Genomic DNA, 20,274 nt, shown 5'->3' with positions numbered 1-20,274 from the left:
ATCCAACCACATGGCTGCCTGCTCCACACCCTTCTATGGCTCCCTACTGCTCCCTGCCCATACTCCTTACTGGGCCCGTCAGGCCCCCTGGGACCCATCCCCAAGTGGCCTTCAGCTTCACACCTGACCCCGGTGCCTCCCAATACTATCCTCCAATCAGATTGGGCCTCCTGTCTTCCTCAACAGAACTGAGCCTGCAAACCTTTGCACCTTCTGTTCCCCCGGGGGATGCCTGCCTTCCCTGACCAGTTCCCACTGTCCTCTAACAAGCTTCTCCCTACAGGGCTGGGGTGAAGCCCCTCTGGTACACCCACCCTGTGCTCACCTCTGTCCCACCCTCATCCCCTAAGCTGTGACTGCTGACAGGTCTGGCTTCCCCAGGGGTAGGGGATGGGTCTTGTTCTTCTCTGTACCCTAAAACCCAGCCTAGGCCTAGCACAGAGGAGGCATCAGGCACAAATGTTATAGACTGAGCCAGGAGTGGTGGCACACACCTCTAGTCCCAGCTACTCAGGAGGCTGAGGTGGCAGGATCGCTTGAGCCCAGGAGTTTGAAGCGGCAGTGAGCTAAGACCACACTGCTGCACTCCAGCCTGGGCCAGAGCAAGACCCCATCTCCAAACAAAACAAACAAACAAAAAACCTGGAGAAAAAAACCACGTTTATAGAATGAATGAATGGGTTCTCACAGTGATATAGTTTGGATGGCCCCTCCAAATCTCATGGTGAAAGGTAACCCCCAGTGTTGGAGATGGGGCCTAGAGGGAGGTGGCTGGGTCATAGGGGTGGATCCCTCATGACTTGGTGCTGTCCTCGTGATAGTAAGTTCTCAATAGATCTGAGATGTGGCCGTTTGAGAATGTGTGGCACTCCCCATCTCTCTCACTCCTACTTTCACCCTGTGAAGTGCCTGCTCCCACTTCACCTTCTGCCATGAGTAAAAGCTCCCGAGGCCTCCCCAGAAGCCGAGCAGATGTTGCCACCATGCTTCCAGTACAGCCTGCAGATCCATGAGCCAATTAAACCTCTTTTCCTTATAAATTACCCAGTCTCAGGAATTTCTTTATAGCAACACAAGAACAGCCTAATACACACAGCTCTCAGCCCCTAAGCCACACACAGTGGGACCTTCTTAAGGCAGCAGGATAGAGCAGAAAGGGTGTGGCCTGGGTGCTGGGACACCTAGCATCTCATCCTAGGTAGCACAACAGGTGATATGAATCATGTCACCTGGGGAATGAGTAAAGCAGGAGTTCCCAACCAGGGTTCCCAGGAAGGGAGGACTACAGAGGTCTGTGAGCCCCAAAACTGCACAAAACTGGCTATGACAATATGCACGCAGGAGTAGCTGGGCCCCTGTCTCTAACACAGTGCCATGGCTTTCATCAGATTCCTCCAGGGGCCCCCAGCCCAAAGATCCAGAAGCACCAGGCAGGAACAGGGCAAGGCTCACCCCCATAGGAACGCAGACTCGGGGCATGATATGTGCCACACATCAGGAGGGGGTGCTGGGGGCAGGGACTAGGGCAAGTCCTGTGGCCCCGGGCCCCAAGCCAGGATCCCTGGGTGAGTCACTAGCAGTTGATGGCCAGAGAGGGAAGGGAGCTATCCAAGGCAGGCAAGCTGTCTGGGTAAGGGGTGAGCTCCCCATCAGGAAGAGCAAGAGCACAGGCTGGATGGGCAGAGGTCAGAGTGAGCGAGCGGCAACCCTGAGTCTCATTCTCAGACTCTCGGTCTCAGTTTCTCCATTTTACCCCCGGTGCTAGACAAGGTGGTTCATGTGAGTCTATCTGAGTCTGTGCAAGGATGTGCAGGGGTGCAGCTGGCCTGGGCCTGGCTCCAGGCTGGAGGGCTGAGGGGTCTGTGCAGTCCACCCACCCAGCAGCGGCCTGAGGCCCCCTTCTTTCGTCCTCCTGCTTCCCAGCTGCATCAGGCTAATGGCTGCCTGGGCTGTCCCACACTGCTAAGTGAGCCTGCAGAGTCCCAGGTCCCTCCTGGGTACTGCAGTTACCACCTCTCACGTTATAGTGACCATAGAGATGACAGAAGTGAAAGGGTTCATTATGAGCCTGGGGCCAAGGAAGGCCAGGGACTGGATGGGAGGGCTGAGCAGGGCTGGCAGCCAAGCCCAGGCCACATGGCCTCAGTGGGCCCCCCAACTGCCCCTGACTTCTCCAAGGGCCTCCCTCAGCCTGGCCTGGGTCACACAGGGAGTTGGTGGTATATTTGAGCCAGGATCCCAGGCCTCCCACCCTTGTCTGGGCTTACTCTGGGCACAAATGCACCTTGTCCCTCTTGGACTCTGTACATGCCCCAGCACCCCCTAATCCTGCCAGAAAGAGATGGCCGGCACTGGGGTTCCAACAGACTAATTCAAATGCAAGCCTGCAGTGTTCCCTGGATCCAGCCACCTGAGCCTCAGTTTCCTCCTCTCTAAAACAGAGGTATAAAAACTGCCCTCCTACTCCTGCTGGGAAGATTAATAAGGGCAGAGGTGCAACATCTGACGAGAGCAGAACAGAGACCTTCCACCCACCCTCCATCTCTGGGCCTCAGTTTCCCCATCTCTAAGCAGGAGGGTTACTCTGAGTGATTCCCCAGGTCCTCAGAGTCTCTGATGCTTTGTGGGAGGCCTGCCCAGGTGCCCAGCCCATGACTAGCTGGGCCTGCCGTGGAAGGACAAGCTGCAGGGCAGAGACCGGGGCCTGCCCTAGGGGGCTCTCTGCTAGTTGGCAGATGAGGGCCGTGGCTGTGGAGCAAGGACACTGTCTACTTAGCAAAACCGTGTGGAAGTGCCCATGGCAGGGCTTCCAAACCGGTGGTCCCAGTGCCTCTGTGATGCCACAGTCTCTACCACCCCGTATTGCATCACACCCAGCCAGCTCCACGCATTTCCTGCCAGGTCCCTGTAGGCCCCAAGGGCCACAAGAAGCTTATAAATGGAAAAAAGTGTGAGCTGGGCAGTGATCAAGGAAGGTTTGTTGAAGGAGACAGGACAAGAGGGTCAAGGGCACACAGGAGGCCTTGAATACCCAGATCACACAGATACCCAGTGCCACTGATGGTCTTCCATGTACCTCTGTCCTCAGGCAGGGATGCCTGACCCCACCCGGGGCTGACCTCAGAGCTGTGATCCCGGCAGAGGGCTTTGGCGGGAATGGGGACCTAAGCTTGAGGTTCCCTCTACCTTTCCTTGGCAGCCATGGACTGTGAGTCCATCCCGGAGAAATCAGTCCTGGTTGGTGATGCCCAGCGGCCACCGAGGCCTCACTGCAAACAGTGTTGCTGCTGGTGAGTGCCGTCTGACCATGTTGGGCTTCCCGGCAGATTAAGAGCAATGCTGGCCCCAGACTCATTCATATTCTGGTCTGGCTGCCGGCTTCAATATGGCTGAGAGACGCGAGGGCAGAGGCGGCCCTCTGAGAATGCCCAGCGATGATTCCTCTCCGATTCCAATTTATTTTCTATCATTAATGCTTTTGAAAAGCCCCACACGCTCTGCAAACAGGGAAGAAGCACAGGGCTCAGGAGGAGAGGCGAGGAGAGGGTCGGGGATAAAGGGGTACTCGGCAGAAGTGGGGCAGGCAGTAGTCTGGGTTCAAATCCCCTCCCCAGCTCCACCTGCCTTCAGGGCCCTGGGGTGAGCTTGACCGACATCTGTCCACAGGGGATGGGCATCCTGCTCTGCCCACCCCAGGAGACCGTTTTCAGATCTACCTAGGGGTCAGAGGTGAGCGGGCTTTATAAACTGTAAAGGGCTGTACACTTGAGGAACAGAGAATGAAGCAAACCTGACCACAGTGGCAGAGGCCTATGAACTGGACGCCTGCTTCCCCAGATACCCTAGGGGATCCCGACCTCCCGGTCCAGGGAAGACCTGGAGTGCCTCTCCCCACAGCACAGGCAGAGGAGGTGAGCGCCAGAATCTGGGTCTCCAGGCTTGTCTCACACTCACACCACCATCCTCCCATCTCCCCCCAGGCTCGTGGTGACCAGCCTCCCAGCCAGCATTTCTCCTCCCCCATTATCCACACTGTGCAGCCAGAGGGATCTTCCCTGCCTGAGTCTCCTGCTTGGAACCCTTCCAGGGCTCCCCATTACCTTGAGATCAAGTCCAAACTCCCCACCTGCCATGCAAAGCTCTCCCTAGGAGCTCAGGCCCATCTGGGCAGCCTCGGCTCCAGCCACACCCAGCTTCTCAGAGGTCACCCTTCCCTGTCTTCGCATGCTGTTTCCTGTCTGGAATTCTCTCCTCCTTGGCCCAGTTCATCCCATCTCCTACCCCTCCTTCAAATGCTTCTCTTTCCTGCAGCTTTCCCTGAGTCCCCCAGCATGCCCTGCTCTGTGCTCCTCATACCCAGGACCCACCTGTAGTGCAACCCATTAATGTAGTTATTATGTTTGTGTGGTGGTGCCCCCTCTAATCAGTGAACTCTCCTGGGCAGGGGCTGCTTTGGATCCATCCTGTGCATTCCTGGTGCCTGGCAAAGTGCCTGGCTGCCAGTGGAGCTGTTTATCCAGTTGGCCAGCCTCAATGGAGCACCCACTATGTGCCAGGCTCTGTCCCGGGTGCAGCAGCCAGTCCTGGCCCTCGAGTTGCTTCAAAAGGATGTGCTCAGGGAACCTCTAGTGAATGAATGAATGGAAATATAATCACTTTGTAAATGGGGAAACTGAGGCCCAAAGAGGCAAAATTCCCTGTTCATGGGTGTTCCTGACTCCCTGCCCACATCTCTTCTACTCCATTTCTCTCCCAGGATCACAGCAGCAATGCAGAGAACTCAAAACGAAAGGTTAGAGTCCAAACGGGGGGAAAAAAGGAAGAAGAAAATCTGGTGGATTTTCCCCTTTCCTCCATAATGTAAAGAAAATTGCTTTTGCCAACTATCGCAGCTTAAAAGCAATTAGAGTTTTTGGAGGGGACTCTGGGCACGAGCAGAAGCAACAGAGTGAGCGCCCGGCACGGAATTTTTCCAGCATTCGTTTGTATCAAGCAAAAGAAAAAAAGGCGTTAAAAGCAGCAATTTCCAGCAGCAGAGACGGTAAAGACAAAATATTTACAGTCTCTGAGGGAGGGGCCTGGAAGAGGCCAGGGACCTCCCCTGCTTCCCACCCAGCTCCACATTCTAGGAGGCAGGGAATGGGAGGGAAAGAATTGAAGATAAGGAGATGAGCCTTACCCATGCAGGCTCAGGGAAGGAGAGAAGCCCCCAGCTGCCCGCTGCTCGCTCACCCCTTCCCCACCACCCACCGCCCCAGCCACCAGAGATCCATCCCTGTAAACCTCAGACCTGGACACAATTCTCCCCTGCTCAAAATCCAGAGAACATCCACCACTGCAGGCTGGCACTGGAGGCCTGCACAGCCTGGGCCCCTCTCCAGCCTCATCCGCAGATGCTCCCCAATGTGGCACACTGCCCCGACTGTCTTCTGAGCGGCAACACTCAGTCTCGCCGCAAGGCCTTTGCCCAGATATAAGAGCGTAAGGATGCACTCCTGTATCAGGACAAAGGCCTTGAGAGGGAGGTGAGGCAGGTTTCCGGATATGGACCCAGAGCAGGGAAGCTGAGCCAGGATCACACAGCCCTAGACCCGAATGCTGGCCTGCCACCCAGGCCTCTGCCGCTGAACCCCTCCTTCACCTGGACTTTTGCTGGACCCTTGACCTCCGCCCTCCAAATACAGAGCAGACACCTCTTCCTGAAACCGCACTGCCTTCGTCCCAGCTGCAGCACAGACTCCCCTCTGTCTGGCACACAGACACAGCCTCCTGTAGAAGCAATGCTCCTATGTTCAAATGCCAGGTCCTCCATTCATTAGCTGCGTGATATCCACCAAGTCCCTCAATCTCTCTGAGCCTCAGTTTCCTCATCTGTTAAACGGGGATAGTAATAGTGCACATCTCATGGGGTTATTGTTAGGATTAAATGAGGTAATATAAGTAAAGCATTTAGCACTGTGCCCAACACTTAACAGGAGTTCAGTGAACTCTCCCCTGCCCTGTTTCACGCTCAATCCTCAGGTGTGACTCCCTAGGCCTCAGATGGCCCATATATGCGCACTCAAGCTCCCACTCCACATGCAGTCACCTAACAAATGCTCACTTGGAAGACATGTGCCGGCTGGGAGCAAAAGGCACTGGAAGCTCTAATGAGCTTTGCACATGCATGGAGGCCCAATCCCTGAGCACAGGGCCAGGATCCTCCCATTTTGCTTGGCTTAGGAAGGATTCCTCCAAGAACGCTGGTAAGCCTCAGCCAGAGCCCTTAGAATCTGCCAGGCCAGGTGGAGGAGGTGAATGGAGGGTCAGCCTCCCAGAGGGACAAAAAGCACGAATCCCCTCCAGCCTGAGGCCTGCAAGTCAGCCCTCAGCCATCCTCCCAGCCCCACTGGACAAAGGCAAGCACCAAGACCCACAGAGCAGCAGGCAGTGATGAGGCTGGGAGCAGAAACCAGGCCTCAAAGGCAGCAGGATCCGGGGAAGCCAGGCAGTCCTGAGCTCAAATCTCACCCCAACTCCTAACCAGGCGGGTGACCACCCTAAGCCTCACTTTCCTCATTTGTAAAATGGAGTCGATAATGCCCACCTTGCAGAACAGCTGTACACACAAATGAGGGTAACATTGTTCCAGGTCCCTCCGGGATCTAGCATAGTCACTGCGGGAACACACAGAGGCTATGCCCCCGCCCTGACTGGATTCCTGGACTGTAAGTATGGTGCCCTCCCCCCACCCCCACAGCACTGGGAGAGCAGAGGGAAGGCCTGGTGTGCTGAGGGAACACCAAGGACCTGTGCTATCTCCTGTGACCCTTCCAGTCTACTTCCTGCCCGGCAGGGAGGTGAAAGACCAACCTACAGCCAGCCATGACCCGTCCTCCCCACCTCGCTCTCAGAGCTGAAGAGACCCAGCCCCTGCCTCATTTTGCCAGGGAAGAAACAGCTGCCCAGGAGAGGTGGCGGCGTGCCTCTGTCTCACAGTTCCCACTGAGTCACTCGTCCGACGTGAGGTCGTTTCCTCTCCTTCCCCAACTGCAGAGAACACACGGGCTTGCTGTGGGTCCGGTGGCGCTGCAGGGCTGGAGAGCTGGGATCAGGAGATATTCTGATGTCTCTGCCTTTCACTCCTGCTCTGGCTGCCTTTCTCCCAGGGGCCTCTCCCACCCTCCTCCCCCACTGACCTCAAGAATAAGCCCAACAGTAAGCCTGGCACTAATCGGGGCGCTCCTCCTTGCTGTGGGGGCAGGGAAGGGGACAGGAGACCAGTCTCAGTCCCAGATGGCTGAGCCTCAGGACACTCCACTGAGGCCTCCTCCCCAACCTGCGAAGCTCTTCTCCTCTCGGGTAAGTAACTAGGCACACACACAAACATACACACACATGCATACACATGCACACACACACAAACACATGCACATACATGGGTAATTAGGCTCACACACACACACGCACACACTCAGACACGTGCACACTAACACACAGGAATCTAGGGAGGAGAGGGAGAGGTAGAGAGAGGGGGGCAGACCCTAGGCCCACCCCCCGGGATGACTGGCAGCCCTTCCACAGCTGATCCAGCCTCCTGGCTCTGTACCCAGGGAAGCACTAGTGGGTCCTGAACGACAAGCCCATGTGGCCTGGAAGCAGAGGATCCTGGTACTGGGAAGCCAGACACCTGACTTATTGCCAAGGCTCTGCAGTGCTTCACCGTGAGACCCGAAACAGAACTGGCCACTCCCTGTGCCTCAGTTTCCTATCTGGAACCTAGAGGAGGAATGAGATCATCTCTAAGCACGCCTTCTAGTTCCAGCATTCTGTGATCCATACCTGTGACCTCTGGGACCCCTCAGGAAGTCTCAAGCATCGGAGAGTGCTGGGGGAGGGATCACCCTAACTCCAAGGAGGCGGGGAAGCCCAGGGAGACCTGTAGCTACCCTGGGCTGGCAGGGGGCACTCATCCTGCTGCAGCCTCCCAGGGAGGAGTCCAGGCTCGGGCAGGAGGCCAGAGGACAGAGGAGAGCTCCTCGACATGGCCTCAGGCAGCCCGAGGCCCTCCCCAATGTCCACAGGTACCCCAGAAGCTCACCCCCTCGAGTTTCACTTCCCATTTCTGTTCCGAGGTTACAGAGTCTTTGGTCTAGCCCAGATCTCAGGCACAGCCCCAAGCCCCCAACACACACCCCCAATTCCCACAGTTGTCCAGACCCGATCCCAACTCCTCTTGCCAGGCCAGCCTTCCCACCACCTTCCCAGTTGCTCCCACAGGGAGGCCGGTGGGGGCAGCCCAGCTGCTTGTGCCAATAGAGGCTCCCCTGGCCCTGCATGGCCGGAGCCTGATAACATTCCCTAAATTAAACAGTAAACAAGAAGTTGTTTTAGATTTTCCTGACGCTGCAGTTCCTGATTAATCCTCACAGCAAACAAAAGAAAGAGAGATAATTAACCTAAAAGAGGGTCACTTCCTGTTTCCAGGTGGAATCTCCAGCCTGAGCCAGGGGAACCTGTTCAGAGGGGTCCAGCTCCAGACCACCTCTCCCCTCCCCTGCCTCTCCTGTGTCTGCCCAATCCCGGGCTACACCCTCAGCCTGCCTCCTAGATCCCACCTAAGCAAGTTGGGAGCAGGCACTCCAGCCTGGGGTTTTCCTGGCTGTGCCTGTGGCTTGCTGGACAGGGGTGGGTAGGGTGGCCGAGGCCTCAGGGCCTTTGCAGAGGACCCTCCCCTTCTCTGCTATGTGACCTTGGACAGGCCAAGTCACTTCAGAGGCCTCAGTCTGCTCATCCATCAGATTCTTTATCTCCCAAGGATAAAATGAAAAAAAAATTGAGACCACTTAAGATTAGGCAGAAATATTTTATCTTATTTGTTAGAGATGGATGCTGAAATATTTAGGGGTAAAAGGGCTTGATGTCTATAATTTAAAGTACTCTGGAAAAAATAGGTAAAGCAAAATGTGGGAAAATGTCAACAATTGTTAAATCTAGATGAGGGGTATACGGGAGTTCCCTCTACTATTCTCTCTACTTTTTCGTATGTTTGAAAATGTTCCTAATAAAATAATTTTTAAAAAAAAGCACAGTCACGTGAGCCAGACAGAAGCCCCACACACAATGCCTAGTGCTCCTGGTAAGCCTGAAAGGCAACTGGGTCTCTGAAGTAGGTTAAACCTCCCCCCGCCATCTCTTTATGTTGTTTCCCTAGAAATCGCTTTTCACAAATTCCACTGAGCCCTAGCTGCACATTTAAAAGCCTTAACACATTCAGAAGCCAGACGCTGCCCTTTATTGAGGTGACTGCTGTCTTGTGACCACACCTCCCCCACCCACCAGGCTCCCCATGTCCTCTGCAGAGCAGCCAGGGGCTGGGGGTCCTGATACTGATTCCATCCTCATGTGGCCACCACCCTCCCGGAGCCTCAGAATGTCCCTACCTGTGGAGCAGAAATGATGACAAGTCAGTAACTGCCCGGGCATCTCATTCAAAGGCAAAGTGTCACTGGACAAAGAGACTGAAATCTCCACTTAACAGATGGGAAAGCTGAGGCCCAGGGCCAGAAGAGACTGGAAGCAAAATAAGGAAGGAGAACAGAGGGTGGAGGAGGTGCGCAAAGCTCCCCAGCTGTTCCAACTCCCCCTCCTCCCCAGCCCCCTATCCCTACCCTGGTGGCGTGGGTTGGAGACAGGGGGGCTTGTGTCTCTTTCTCTGGCTCCTGTTTATCGAGCTTCCTGGTCAGAAATAAATGGCCATGATTGCAGTCTCCCAGCCAGGCCCAGCTGACCCTCGCCAACACTGGCCAGGCTTGCCTCTGTGGATCGATAATGGAGAGTTATCAGTACCCCAAATGATCAATAGCTAATTGCTGAGTGCCGTGCAATTCATCGGGGAGAGTTATGTATGGCCAGTGACTGGGTGGCCCCGCCCCAGCCTGGCACAGCCATCAGGGACAGGGAGGGCTGTATCTACGGTGAGTGTCTCAGCAGCAAAGCAGCCCATAACTCAGGAGCTTCTCAAACAGATGTTTTGGGCCCAGCCCACATCCCCAGGCCCAAGGGACCACCCAGGGAGGAAGTGGCAGTGGCCACAGAGACCCCAAGGGAGGCACTGCAGGCCCCCAATCAGCCTAGTTGGCCCCCAGGCATGCCCAAGGAACCCAAGATGGATAAGCCCAGTCCCTGCCACCAAGGTGCTCCCAAGTCAAAAGAAACAAACTGCCACCCAGGCCTTGCACGCAGTGGGTACACAGCAAATCATAAATGTTTCCTAAATGTAAAGCTGATACACTGCTCTCAGAGTTCTGGGGAAGGATGGGCTGCTTCCAGGAGGGGTGACCAATAGAAGGGTTTTTTTGTTTTGTTTTTTGGTTTTTTAATGTGGCATTTGGGCTGAGCCTTAAAAAGTGGGTGGGATCTCCATGGACAGAGATGGGGGAGAACTCTCAGGTGGAAGGACCACGGAGGAGGAAAGCGACAGCAGGCCTAATTGGCTGGAGCCTGGGGACACAGAGAGGTGTGAGGGAGAGGGCTGGGCTGGGACATAAGGTTGTACAAGGTGCCGAGGAGTCGGGACACTAGCCTGGAGGTAACAGAGAGTACTGGAAGGGTGTTGGGTAAGAGTGTGACAGCCAGCCTGGGCTTGGGAAGGTCTGTCTATGGTTTCCACCAGGTTACATGCCCCAAGAGGGCAGAAGCTGGTCTTACTCATCTCTGTCCCCATAGTACCCAGCACAGCCAGGCCCAGAGGAGGTGCCCAAATAGTGATTCATTGAATGATCATAGATCATCAAATTGTAGGACAGGTGAGTCCTGGAATTACAGCCGTGAAATAGCATGTTTTTATAATGCCCTGCCATGTAGAAAAATACATATTAGAGCCTCAAAAATAGCCTTGTAAGGCAGGCAGGGAGATCATTCTGTCCAGTGTCCAAAGGGGAAAGCCGAAGCTCAAAGAGGGACAGTGATCTGTCCAAGGTGATACACCAGAAAGGACCAAGGCCCAGCGCCCTCCCCACCCTGCCCCATAAGGCTCAGGCCTTGGCATGGCCAGGGTTGCCTGGGAGGTGAAGGGCTACCCCTCACTCGTCCCTGGGCTCTCCTGCCTCCCCCTAGGAAGCCCCCTAATCTCAGCCCCTCCCTGTGCTGGGGCAGAAGGAGAAATACAGCAGATGCTGCCTCATTGAGCATCCCTCATTCCAGCCCCAGCTGAGACTGGCTAACAGTCATCATGACAGCCTGTCCTTGCACCTATAATGGAAACAGAGCCAAGAAGGGAGTCTCTAGAACCCTCAAGCTGGTCTAGACAGAAGACAAAGCCACTCCTCCCCCAGCCTCCACCCCAGAAGTTTGGGAAGCCTCACTGTGGAGCAAGAACACTGGACCAGGAGTCTAGAGACTGGGTCAAGCCTCACTCACTATGTGGCTTCTGGAGACTCACTTCCCACCATGGCCTCAGTTTTCTCATCTGTGAAATGGAACAATGCTGTCCGCCTACTTTATTAGAACTACCATGAGGACTAAACAAAAGGAGTATAAAAACACAAAACTACAAGGCAGATTTTACCTTGGAAAATAATAATAATAGGGCTCCTCTTTACTTCTACCTGAACATTGAAACTCCAACCTGACTCACTTCCCTTTCCTGCAGAAGGCAAAACATCAGCCAATATTTACTGAGATCCTACAATGCCGTTGGCAGGGGCTGCTTTACATGCGTCACTTCCAAGTGGGCTATGGTAGACATCATCCCCACATGACACCCATGAGGAAAGTGAGGCTCAGTAAAGTCAAGTGACTTGTCCAAGCTCACCCAGCCTGAAGCAGCTGAGCCAAGATTCCAACCCACTTTCATCTGGCATCCAAGCCCAGGCCCTCTGGATCCACCAGGCTGATTTGAGGAGCCACTCCACACCCCAAAGTCTCAGAGCTTCAGAATCAGAGCTCAGGATGTGGGGACATGTCACATACACACACACTCCACTGAGGCTAGTGACACTAACACCAGAGGCACAGTGCCACCCCATGGTAAGGCCATGAGAGCTGGGAGGGGCACATGAGGAGGGTGGCTGGCACAGCTGGCCTTGAGCTAACTGGATCAGTCCTGGGCATGGAGCTGCCTATCTGGCTGCCCTGGCGGACGGGTGCTGAAACTGGGCCACCTGCCAAGGCCCAGCCTCCATGTCCAAACCATCCTGGACACCGAAGTTCCATTTTGGCCCCTCTTGCCCTGACCCCGGTGGCTAGCAGTGCCCACATAGATCCAGACGGCCATGGTGGCAGCTGCTATCCCTCCTCCAGCGGCTGGCACCTCCCCTGATGTGGCCATATGGCCCCATATGCTCTCTGACAGCTGGAGTGCTGAAACAACTGCCTAAGGACGTCCTCTGCAGAGGCCCCGAGGCCCCGGCCGCCCCACCCACCCCTGCCCAGCAAGCACAGGCACAGCCAGAAAAACCCGAGACTGCAGTGCCCGCTCCCAACTTGCTTAGTGACCTTGTGCTGGTCACTGCCCCGCTCTAGGTCTCAAGCTCTTCCTCTATCAAATAGCAATGCCGAACAGCCCTCCACCCCTTTTCCTTTGTAGCCCTCCTCCGAGGTTACAAACTCCCACTCAAACTCACACCAGTTATCCATGGAGACAAACAAACATGTCCACTTTACAGACGCAGAAACTGAGGCAGACCCATGGGCCTCAGGGGCTTACTGAAGTGCACACAGTGGCAGGGCCAGTACTGGAGGCTGCATCTATGACTTCAAGACACTTGCCACCTCTGTATGCCCAGGTGGTGGGACTGGTGAATCCTGAGCCCTCGCCCAACTCTGACAACCTAGATCACCCCACCCAGGTCTTCCTAGCTCCCGGACAACCCCTCCCACGACCACCAGAGAAGTGGTTTATATTGCAAATCTAATTGTGTCCCTCCAGAACTTCAACCCTGCAAGCCCTGAATTCAGAATCAGCCCACACTCCTCAGATGGGCACTGAGGATCCTCTTCTGTCAGGTGCCAACTTTCTCCATGTTCCCATGAGTACTCCACTGCAAACACGTTCTACCCTTGCCCAGCGCTTCCTACCTCCATGCCTTTGCCAGTGCTGTGCCATCTTCCTAGCAAGCCCCCACTCACGTTCACATTAGCCATTCACTCATTTAGTCAACAAATATTTACTAAGCATCAACAAAGTGCTGGAAAATCTCAGCAGGTCAAGGCCCCGCCAGTCCCCTCCTTCTGAAACAGCCCCTTGCCACTCCCCCACTGAGCCTCTCAGTCACCCAGCTGGCTTCACTCATACTCAGAGGTATGGGTTCAAATCGGTTTCCCCTTTGAGCCCATCCGGGGAGGGGCCTAGGCTCCTCACTGGTTTCCCCAGCACTCAGTCCAGGTCTCAAGCCAGAAGATGCCTCCAAAGGTGAAGTGAGGCTCAAGGGTAGGATTCCAGGCCATGGAGAGTAAGAGCCAAGGTGTGGTTCTTGGCAACAGGGATGTGGGCCCCAGAAGCCCACGGAGAAAACTCTGAGACTGGTCAGGGTGGCTCTCAGGACCACAAAGGTATGCCTGAGAGGTCAGGGGCAGTCTTCCCCCCTTGAGTCACCCCACGGCCCAGCCCACTCAATACATTCTTATCACTGGAATTGTTAGAATACTTTTACAATTTAAAACCCAAATATGGCAGGGTCAGGTCTTGCCTAGGGAGGGAAATTAAGGGGGTCACACTGGGCACTGCTCCCTCCCAGTCAGGAGGTTGGGGTGGGGAAGTGGCTGTTTTCCTAAAGGGGGCAGCCAGTAGGGGCTGGGAGCCCCTGGCTGGAATTTTCACCCCTGGTAGAACAGACCAGGGACCAAAGAACTGCCCCTGGTCTCCCCCTCACCATGGCGTGGGACCCCAAATGAAGGGTTCATTTAGCTGGAGTTGGTTGGGGTTGGGGTGGAGATACCAGAAGAATCGGGGAAGGGGTTCAAGCAGGCACGGATGATAGGGGTGGAACAAAGCTAGGCATCTTGCCATGCTCCAGCCATCTGGATGTCAACCAGAGCTTTGGTCAACACTCGGGAGGCAAAAGTCTGGCGCTTAGGGAGCCACAGGGGAAGAAGAAGAGGAGCTGACAGAGAAAGAGAGAAGAAAAAAACAATGGCAAAAAAGGCCATTATCAGCCAGACCCAGCAAGGGAGGAGTGGGGAGAGGCAGAGAGTCTTCCCGGCAGGGAGAAGCCAGCAGGGGCTGAGGAGGTCACCGCCAGGATCCAGCAGGCTGAGCCCCACCCCCAGTGGTAACTCCCAGGCAACAGCTCTTACCCTGAAGGCCCTGGGGATGACTCCAGGCTGCCAGCAGGACTGAGGCAAGTCACAGAAGCCTGTCCGGGGCTGACAGCTCTGACTTCCTGTTCTTCAGGTGGGCCACCTGGGGAGGAAGTGGCCACAATAGCCACCAGAATCCCCTCCAATTCCCCCAGTGCACATTTAGATCTCCACGGGGCATCTTTGGCCCACAAAGGGGCTCTAGGATGGAGAGGGTAGGAAGGCTTCTGGGGCCGAAACAGAAGGACAATGCCAGGACCCAGCATAGAGTGCCAGGCTGGGTGGGGAGTGATTCGGATCCCCAGGATGGCAGTGAACTCCCAGAGCTGTGCAGAGGATGACAGGAGCTGAAGCTCAGACAGCATCTGGCCCCAAATCCAGGAAGCACATATTTAACCAGGCTAGGGTCAAAAGCTCCCACAGGTCAGGAGCTTTTGCTCAACTGCCTCCGGCTGAGAACAGCCACTGGCCAGGTAAACATGTCACACGCAGCAGGAGCCTGGCTGCCAGGTCAATAAAGAAGGCCTGGGTGCCCTCCATGCCTCACCAGAGACCATGGTCAGTGGATACCCTTGCAGTGGAAAAGGGCTGTCCTGAGACTTAGAAGACTACCTCTATCTCTGCCACAAAATCCTCCTCTGTGAAATGGATAAGAACCTTGCCCAGCAGTCCTGCATTCCACAAAGTAGCTGAGAGATTCCAGAAGGATAATGGAGGCGGAAGTAAGGTTTAAGCCTGAAAGCTGATATTACCATAGACATTACCATACTCCAGAGACCCAGGTAGATACTGACTGGTCCAGTCACCACACCCCTCCACGCAGCATCCTGGCTGAGATCAAGACTTCTAACCACACAGGTTCACACGGTGAGTGGCAGGAAATAAGGCATATGGATGGGGGCTGCTTGGGATCCCGGCAGTTACAACCCCAGGGAAGTCCAAGATGGAAGGACTCAGGAGCAACCAAAGAAGGCTTCCTGGAAGAGGAAAAACGTGCCCTGGAAACAAGGAGGATGCGGAGCCTATAGGAGTCCTGACCCCAGACCCTTCCTTGGGCCTCTTACTCCAGAGGGGCACCATCTTGGACCACAGCTTTCCATCCCATCTTCCAGGGACCGACTGGGTTGGCAGTTAGGGGTGTGGGAAGGTTCCCTCAGGCAGCCAGCACAGGTCCAGAGTGTGGGAGGAGACTCACAAGGGGAGAGGGTACAAAGCACAGCCACAACCTCAATGTAGAGTGAGGCACGCGGGGGCATGGCTCCAAGCAGGGATGGGGCACCATGCCGGCAGACCTGGAGATGCCCCCTCCCATCCCTAGCCTTTTGGGAGCTCCTAAGGGTCCAGGTCTGGTGGGGCGCGTCTTGCGGCGAGTTCCCTTCTTCCAGCCTTGGTCCCGAGGAGCAGAAGGCACGGGGACACACACATACACGCCCGGGCACGTCTCCACATTCCCCCAACTCAACCTCGGTGTCTTCCGCCTGCCTGCAAAGACAACCTCCGGGGCCCCGGGCCTGGGAGCTGTAGCCGAGCGGTCCCGCCTGACCCTGGTGGGGTCATCTGAGTCCGGCGCCCCGAGCGGCTCCAGCACGGCGCCGCCGGGCTGGGTGGGTGCCCCAGAGAGCAGGCGGCTGCGCGACTGGGGAGGTAGAGACGCACCCCTCCGCCCGCCAGGCGGCCCGGCCCGCGCCCCCGCCCTGCTCCTCTAGCGTTCTCTTCTCTGGAAAGAAAGGCCGGAGTTGCACCCTGAAAGCGCCTCCGTCCCCACCCCTCCCGGCCCGCCGCGCCCCAGGGGCTCCACAAAGTTGCTGCAAGTCGCCGAGGCTGCAGCTGCAGGTGAGGGTGAGAAGAGGCCGCGCGGCGGGTGGGAGCGCGGTCACGGCCTGGGGTGCCGAGCGCGCCCCCTCCCAGCCCCGAGCGTGCACGCCCCCCACGGACGCGCACCCAGCACCCCACCCCCGCCGCTGCCCCCGAGGCTCCCACCCAATCAGAGGCCGCGCACACCGCGCCGCCTGCGGGCAGACACACCGGCTCCCTCGCCTGCGCCCCTGCGGCCCTGGCCCCGCCGCAGCGTCCCGGCCCGGCCACACTCACCGTCTTGGGCGCGCAGTCCGCGCGTGGCTCCGCTCCGGGTCGGCATCCCCCTGCTCGGCTGCCTCCGGTCCCCGCTCCGGCTCCGGTTCCCGCTCCGCAGGGCTCGGCTCCGAGATGGTGGCCGCGGCGGCGAGCGCGGCAGGGAGGGCGTGTATGTGCGCGTGAGAACGCGCAGCGTGTGCTTGTGCGTGTGCACGGGAGGGTCCCGGCTCCCCTGCGCGCCCCGCTCCTGCCTCCTCGCCACGCCGCGATGCCCGCAGAATCCCTACCGCGCGCCCCCACTGCCCAGCGCTCACACACGCGCACACCCGGGCGCACACACCCGGCTCCGCACTCCGGACTCGCCCTCCTGGGGCGCTCACAAAGATCCCCTGCCACGCCGGCCGGAGCTTTCGGAGCGCCACCCTGGGCCCCTCCTGGACCCGCCGGCCTCAGGTGCCCCGCTGCTCCCCGTGGGGACCCGGCGGGCGGCCCGGCTCCCGCACCCTGCCTAGCCGGGCCGCGGCCGCGCTCCCAGCCCGAACCCGGGCCCAGATGCCGACTCGGGCTCCCCGCACTAAGCGCCGGCCCCCTCCACTGCGCCGCCGTCCTTCTCTCCCCCTCTTCCAGCCCGGCCTCTCCGGCGCCTCCCTGCCTTCTCCCACCGGCCCAGCCCGGTCCTCGTTCTCCCCGCTGCTCTCCGTCTGTCTCGCCGCCGCCCTCTCCCGCACCCCCTCCTCCCCACCGCCCTGTGCTGCCTCTCACATTCTCCGCATTACAGCGGGTGCCGCCCGCCGCTCGTGGGGCCCAGGGTTCGAGCGCGCAGTGGGTGGCGAGGGGACCCGCCGCGCCCGGCCCCGCCGCCCCCTCCGCTCTCTGCGGCTCCGCGGCTGCTAGCTCTGGCCTGGCGCTAGGGTGGCGACGTCCCGCGCTAGCCTCGGCTGCCGCTGACAGCTCTCATCTCGCCCGGACTTAAAGGGATAGCGCACTCGGCTCGACCGGCCCCACCCGGGGGCGCCGGGGAGGGGGCATCGCCGCGCGGGAACAGTCCGGGGCGGTGGCGCAGCAGGGGCCGTGCGGGCGACGCCCTGTCCGCCGCCGTGGAGCCCGGCCCTCGGGGCTGGAGGTGAGTCAAGGAGAAGGACGGTCGGGAGCTGCCCGGACCACGCTATCCAGGGGGCGCTCAGCGGCCAAGCCTCTGGGCCGACGGTGGGTGTGCGGCGGTTTAGGCTGAGCGCCCTGGACTGCGGGGCTGGGGAGGGGGATCAGGGAAGCTGCCGTCCTAGTCTGAACTCCAGGGGAAGGCACCTGTCATACTGGGAGGACAGGGCTCAAGGGTTGGCGTCCTGCTCCTGCTGTGTCACCTTGGGCAAATGCCGACCCCTCTTTGCACCTCAATTTACCCCCTTTGGAAGGGCATGACTTCCATCATCTCTGAGCCCATGCCCATCTCTGATATGGTATTAGATCCCATAGGAGGGGGAGTCCCAAGGTAGGCCCCCAGCCCCCAGAGTCCCACCGCCTTCTTGCCCGTGAGAGCTGAGGCCACCGCTGAGACTGCAATCCTTGCCTCCCCGGACACTCACCAGGCCGGGTCGGCCTCCTCCTTCGATCTGCCTCATCAGAGGAACCAGGGAACGAGGCAAAGTTGAATTGGTACTGGGACCTACCGTTTGTAGAGCTCTCTCACATCCAAGATCTCCTTGGACCCTCACGACACCCCTGGGAAGTAAAGTGCACCCCTAGGCTGCTGGTCAGCCTGATCCTGGACAAGTCTGGCACATGAGCATTTCGTCTTCAGGGCCCCCTCCCCACCCTTACTCCTACCCCAGACTGTCCCTTGCTCCCCAACCCTGCAGAGGGATGCATTTTGCCCATTGTTCAGGAAGTTCCGTGTGTCCCATCCTGTGCTAGGTCCTGGAGACACACAGATGATTTAGACACATTCCTACCTTCAGAAAACAAGAATAAGGAAAGTGTGATAGAGCCGTGGGGGGTGGAGGAGGTCCTGGAGGAGGTGACATTGAAGCCAGGTAGTGAAGGATGAGTGAGAATTGGCCAGGCAGAAAGGAACAGAAAGGGGATCCCATGCCAAGAGAAGAGCACGTGCAAAGACCTGGAAGTGGGAAAAGGAGTGATGGGTGTTTCAGAGGGAAGAGAAGCTATAAATCCTTGATTTGAGGAGTTTCGACTTTGTTCTGGGGCAGCAGCAGAGCGGCCGCTTGTCAAATCTAGGCAGCAGCCCCCACCCCCACCTTTCAGCCATCACAGAGGTGTGGCTAAGGGCTTCCCAAACTCAGCAGCTTTTGCCAGAGGGCCACCTCCTCTTCTGTTTATCCCCTCTAAGCCCAGACCCAACCTCTGCACCCTTATCCACAGCCAGATGCAGCACAGCCTCCCCCTGCTGACCGGAGCTGGAAGTAGGAGAAGCCCAGGCTGCACTGTGGCTGTGATGTGAGTCCAGGAGGGGCCAGGCTCCTGTACCCACCCATCAAGAAGGTGCCCTGTGAAGACCCCAGACTTTGGTATCAGGCAGATCCAGTGTCAGTTCCAGCCCCAGTGTTCTCCTCGGTACAATGGGGAAAAAATATGTTGCCAGTAACGTGACTGGCAAAGAATCCACGAGGGACGATGCTCAGAAATGGCTCAGCACACAGCGGGCATGTGGCAAATGGCCTTTTCTTCCCCATGCCTGAGCTTGGCTTTGTGGCCCATCCCAAAGTCCCAATTGTCTCCCCTCTCCCTCCTTCCCTGGCCATTTTCCTTTTGCCTCCCTACCAGACTTCCTGGGGGTCTCAAGGGAGATGAGCTCATGGCTGTTGCCTGCTCTGGCTCAGCACGCCTCCTGAGGAGTCTTCCCAGGGCTTCCAGGTGAGCCCTAGGGAAGCCATACACAGACAAACAGCCTTTCCCCAGAGTCTCTGACATCCATGCAGAGCAGCGATTTCAGCCTGCATCCCCATCCATTCCCCACCATCCAGTTCTCCCGCTTACTTCTGCTGTCTTGGGAGCCACACAGCCTTTGTGTCCGTGCTTGGGAGTTTATGCCCAGCTATGCAAACTCAAATAGGTGGCATACTTTCTCTGAGCCTTAGCTCCCTCCCGAAGTATGGGAGCAAGCTGGTAGGCACCACAGGGATGATGAGCCTAAGTCTATGTCATTTATTGTCCCCAGCAAGTCCAAGCCTAGGCCCTCTACCCAGGAGTTCTGCACAAAGGCAGTCATGTGCAGAGGCCTCTCTGGGATCCCCTTGTGTCCTGCCCTTGTGCTGGTAGCCAGAGGCTGTTGCCACCTCTTCCTTTCAGTAGGCTTTACAGAGAGGCATGGCATGAATAATGACCGGGCCCACTCCATGGCCAGAGCAGTAGTAGCTGGGGGCCTGGGGCAGGGACCGGGAACCAGACCAGTTGGGCAACTCCAGGAGGGAGCTCCTCTACTAGGAGCTGGCAGCTGCTTCCCACCACAGAGTCTGGGTCAGTGCCCCCACAAATGCCTGCCCAGGGCTGCTCTGCTGTTTCCAGCCATCTCCACGGGCCAGTCATGGAGAACTTTGGCAGTGTCCCAGATCTAATCATCACACCAGGTCCAGCCGAGACTGAGAGTGGCCCACATGGAATTCGAGGCGGCAGTGGGCATTTCCCACCCACTTCCTCTGAAACTCCTGGTTTCCTAAGCCAGGCTGAAAAGTGGGTCACCAAGGGTTCAGAGAAATGCCCCACCTAGCTGGGCTGTCTTCCTTGCTGTCTCTAAACATATCCAATCTCCCCACCTCCACGTCTTTCCCCACCTGTCCCCACCACCTTTTGGTTTCCACACGTCTCAAGTCCTTCCATCCCTAAGCAGCCAGCATCAACCACCCCCTCCCCACCCCAATCTCCCTCCTCCTCCCTCCTTCTCTTTACTCTTGGCAGAGTGTGGCTGGG

General features: G+C 57.3%; 1 protein-coding gene across 5 annotated transcripts in view; it reads right to left on the bottom strand.

Moving 5' to 3' along the window:
- Positions 1-16,553, bottom strand: part of LOC105491027 (leucine rich repeat and Ig domain containing 1) — a 203,854-nt gene extending 187,301 nt beyond the window's left edge. For 2 of the 5 annotated variants that reach the window (XM_071100861.1, XM_071100865.1), the window contains exon 1: positions 16,372-16,553. The gene's annotated coding sequence lies outside the window, so the exon portion shown is untranslated. Of the gene's footprint in view, positions 1-9,422; positions 9,441-16,371 lie in introns of those variants that run through there. The other 3 variants (XM_024795812.2, XM_071100863.1, XM_071100862.1) reach the window with 3 other exon arrangements.
- Positions 16,554-20,274: the final 3,721 nt, after the last annotated feature.

Source organism: Macaca nemestrina, chromosome 7, assembly GCF_043159975.1.
Source record: "Macaca nemestrina isolate mMacNem1 chromosome 7, mMacNem.hap1, whole genome shotgun sequence".
In the NCBI taxonomy this organism is placed as follows: Eukaryota; Metazoa; Chordata; class Mammalia; order Primates; family Cercopithecidae; genus Macaca; species Macaca nemestrina.
The sequence above is the reverse complement of the archived record's forward strand: the minus strand, read 5'-3'. Positions and strand labels throughout refer to the sequence as shown.